The sequence below is a fragment of the Mandrillus leucophaeus genome, unplaced genomic scaffold (assembly GCF_000951045.1).
Source record: "Mandrillus leucophaeus isolate KB7577 unplaced genomic scaffold, Mleu.le_1.0 Scaffold60, whole genome shotgun sequence".
Lineage (NCBI taxonomy): Eukaryota > Metazoa > Chordata > Mammalia > Primates > Cercopithecidae > Mandrillus > Mandrillus leucophaeus.
This window is the reverse complement of record NW_012106475.1, coordinates 6,704,715-6,709,070: the sequence shown is the minus strand read 5'-3', so window position 1 is coordinate 6,709,070 and position 4,356 is coordinate 6,704,715. Positions and strand designations below refer to the sequence as shown.

At 48.3% G+C, this 4,356-nt stretch overlaps 1 pseudogene across 1 annotated transcript; it reads left to right on the top strand.

Annotated features, from left to right (window-relative positions):
• The first annotated feature begins 345 nt into the window (after positions 1-345).
• On the top strand, positions 346-1,452 carry LOC105553628 (annotated as a pseudogene). The gene has a single exon (XR_001008184.1). The product of XR_001008184.1 is annotated as a PDZ and LIM domain protein 1 pseudogene (transcript).
• The last annotated feature ends 2,904 nt before the right edge of the window (positions 1,453-4,356 follow it).

Here is a 4,356-nt window from a genome sequence, read left to right as displayed (position 1 = left end):
CACAGCACTTTTCCTTAAACTTATGTCACAGAGATCTTTATTCACATGTCTTACTGCTGACCTTCTCCCTACGATGATCCTATTATCCTGTCACTTCCCTTTTTCTAAGATGGTAAAGATAATGATCAATAAATACTGAGGGAACTCAGAGACTGGTGCCGGAGTGGGTCCTCTGTATGCTGAGCACCGGTCCCCTGGGCCCACTTTTTCTTTCTCTGTTTTGTCTCTGTGTCTCATTTCTTTTCTCAAGTCTCTTGTTCCACCTAACGAGAAACGCCCACAGGTGTGGAGGGGCAGGCCACCCCTTCAGCTTGTAACATTTAAAAGTTAGGAATCTCGAGCTGCCGGGGGAGCCCTGCACACCATGCCACGTCCTGCCTGTCTGTCCCCGCGGGTCGTCGCCCACCACAGCCGCGCCATGGCCACCCAGCAGATCGTCCTCCAGGGCCCGAGGCCGAGGGGCTTCTGCTTCGTGGGCGACAAGGACTTTGAGCAGCCTCTCGCCATTTCCCGGGTCACTCCTCGAAGCAAGGTGGCTCTAGCTAATTTATGTCTCAGAGATATAATCACAACCATTGATGGGGAAAATTCTCGCAATATGACGCACTTGGAAGCTCAGAACAGAATCAAAGGCTGCACAGACAACATGACTTTCCCTGTAGCCAGATCCAAACATAAAGTCTGGTCTCCTCTGGTGACGGAGGAAGGGAAGTGTCATCCATACAAGATGAATTTAGCCTCTGAACCCCGGGAGGTACTGCACATAGGAAGCGCCCACAACCGAAGTTCCATGTCCTTTACCACCTCGCCTGCCCGCAGCACTGCCGCCAGGGTCATCACAAACCAGTACAGCAACCCAGCTGGCCTCTGCTCTTCTGAAAATATCTCCAACTTCAACAACGCCCTGGAGTCAAAGACTGCTGCCAGCGGGGTGAAGGCGAACGGCAGACCCTTAGACCATGCTCAGCCTCCAAGCAGCCGTGTGTCATCGACATAGAATCTAAAGTTTACAAGATGCATCGGGAGAAACAGGAGTTGAATGAGCCCCCAAAACAGTCCATGTTTTTCCCGGTTTTGCAGGAAATCCTGGAGTCTGAAGAAAAAGGGATCCCAACAAGCCCTCAGGATTCAGAAGTGTTGACGCTCCTGTCACTAAAGTGGCTGCGTTGATTGGAAATGCTCAGAAGTTGCCTATGTGTGACAAATGTGGCCCTGGAATTGTCGGTGTGAAGCTGCGGGACCATCACCGCCACCCTGAGTGTTACGTGTGCACTGACTGTGGCACCAGCCTGAAACAGAAGGGCCATTTCTTTGTGGAGGATCAAATCCACGGTGAGAAGCGTGCCTGGGAGCGAGTCACACCACCCGAGGGCTACGAAGTGGTCACCCTGTTCCCCAAGTGACCCAGCGGATCCAACCGCTGTTCTCCAGCTGGCCACTGCTGCAGCTTTTTCTCTCAGTGTTCTGGGCCCTCTCCTCTCTTGAAAATTCTCTGCTTACTTTGGTTTTCTCCCTGCTCGTAAAACATTGAATCCCCTACCTTGGTTAATTGACTCACACCGGCTGTATGATGCCCGTTTTTATAATGAAAGGAAGACTGTTCTGTTCAGTGTCCCCTTGCCAGCAACACCATATCCTTTTCTCCCCTCTGTTCTTCTCTGCTGCATTTGGACATCAGCCAAATTTGAACCCAATCAAATATAATGTATCTGACATTGATTTTGTTTTTACTCAATAAATTTATAGACTCCAAAAATAAAAAATAAAAAAAATAAAAGTTAGGAATCTCATAGTGCAGTCCCGGAGAACTGTCAGATTTAAAGAGTGGCCCAAAGAATAATTCTAATCCCATTATCCCCAAAGCCTGGGGAACATCCCCCCCGCTTTTTTTTTTTTTTTTTTTGAGATGGAGTTTTGCTCTGTCACCCAGGATGGAGTGCAGTGGCATGATCTCGGCTCACTGCAGCCTCTGCCTCCTGGGTTCAAGTGATTCTCCTGTCTCAGCCTCCTGAATAGCTAGGATTACAGGCGTGCATCACCATGCCCAGCTAATTTTTGTATTTTTAGTAGAGATGGGGTTTCACCATGTTGGTCAGGCTGGTCTCGAACTCCTAACCTCATGATCCACCCACCTCAGCCTCCCAAAGTGCTGGCATTACAGGCTTGAGCCACCGCACCCGGCTGGAACATCCCTTTTGTGTTCTTGCAGTCCCATGCCCTATCTTGGCACCTTTGCCCCCTTTCTTCTCTGCTGGTGTTCAGCCCTACAGGAGGTGTTTCCAACATGCCCGGTCCCCCTGCCTCATCTGGCCTCTGTGGCATGGTTCTTCTTCAGCCCTGTCTGCTTTTCTCCTGAGAATCTTGCTAGGTGGCTGCGTCTCTTCTCCTTTCAGAGAGTGGGGCAGGCAGAAGGAGTGAAGTGGGCTCCTGACCCCAAGTGATCCACCTGTCTCAGCCTCCCAAATTTTTGGGATTACAGGCTTGAGCCAGTGTGCCCAGCCAACACCAGGTTCTTATTAGGCTGTGCTCCCATATCATTGTCCGGTTTTTAATTGTGATGATGAAGCTCAGTAACTTTGGAAAATTTGAAATCATTGTTGATCCTAGAACTGAGAAAATTGTTGTGACCCTCACAGGCAGGCTAAATAAATGTGCAGTGATCATCTCCAGATTTACTGTGCAACTCAGACCTTAAAAAAATGGCAGATTAGTCTCCATCCCATCAGTTTGGTTTTGTTGAACTGATGACTGCAGCTGGCATCATGGACCATGAGAAAGCATCATAAAAGCACACAGGAAAGAAAACCCTGGGATTCTTTTTCTGGGGATGAAATATATAATTACAAATTAAATGCTTCCCTCAATAAACAAAACCGAGAGAAACAGAAAGGAGAGAGGAGAGAGGACAGAGAGAGAGAGAGAAAGTGAGCAAAGCCCCTAGTCAGTTGTCTGTCGGCTGCTGCTCTGAGTCTCAGCCAGAGCTCTGGACGAGGAGGAACTCAATCTCCTTGGCATGCCCACGAGTGCCTAGAGTGAAGATGTCTCCTCTGCGGCAGACTGGGTCTCTGGTACATGTGGACGTTCTCACTGAAGAATGTTTCAGAGCCTGTAGCAGACACAGAAGTACTCTGGCCACCCAGGGAGTTGGTCCCAGCTCGCTCTAGCAGAAGAGCGGGGACTAGGGACCCAGGAGTTAGCATGCTTGCCTAGGACATCTATGGAATCTTTATTTTCTCTTTCTTCCTGCTGAGTGAGGCAAGAGAGTCCTATAAATGGGTATGGGGTCAAGGAACACATATTATTTTTGGAATAGTTACAAAGATCTCCCGGGCATAAATGAGACTTGGAAACTGGACGACTCCTCTCCTCCCCACTTCCATTTGATGAATGACAGCTCTTTATGTGTGACACACCTACCACGCGCCATGCACAGTATTAGATGCTTGACTTCTGTTGTTTTAGTTGGCACATTCTTTTCAGAGAGTTGAAAATGAGGCCCAGATGCTCACGTGATTTTTAGAACCTAGAGTAGAGCCTGGAGCATCTGACCTTCACCTCCATCTTCCTCACTCTGTCAGCCTTTCCCAAGGCATTCTTAGTAGAGCCCTAGTCTGGGGGGACCTTCTGTGGTCAGATGAATTGGTTGGGCACTGTCTGTACTTTATGTGCCCCTTGGTTTCAGGGTGCTATGAGCTGAACATCACAGGATATCCTAAGACCTAAACTACAAAGTGACAAACTCAAAGGGCCATTCCGGGGGTGGTTAATGCACAACTTAACAGCATCAAAGATCAAGATCCATTTCTCTGAGATTTTCTTGACTTTTCCCTCATGATTTCAACAGGACTGAAGCAGCGCCAAGCCCACGTCTTCACGTGACAATGTCCTAAGGCAGGAAAAGGCAAGTACTCATCCTGTGTCATGTTTTAAGAGTCAAGAAATCCTTCCTAGAGGTTCCCAGGGCTGATTGTCTTTACATTCATTACATGCAGGACTGCAGCACATGGCCAAACTAAAGCAGTCACCGAAGGAAAATGGCTCAGACCTGTGAACATTTCTTCCTGGGATCGGGGAGGAGCCTGTGAGACACACAGGTGCTATAAACCAACAAAATCGAGGGTCTCTCAGCAAAGGCGTGTGGCAGGGAATGTTAAGCAGGAAACCAACACAGTTTTCCATACCCTTCTTGAAGATTTGCATTGCACATTAATATGTTTAAGGCTTTATTGTAAAGAAAGGTATTTTACTTTTTTTTTTTTTTTTAAACGGAGTCTCCCTGTGTCACCCAGGCTGGAGTGCAGTGGCGTGATCTCAGCTCACTGCAAGCTCCACCTCCCGGGTTCACACTATTCTCCT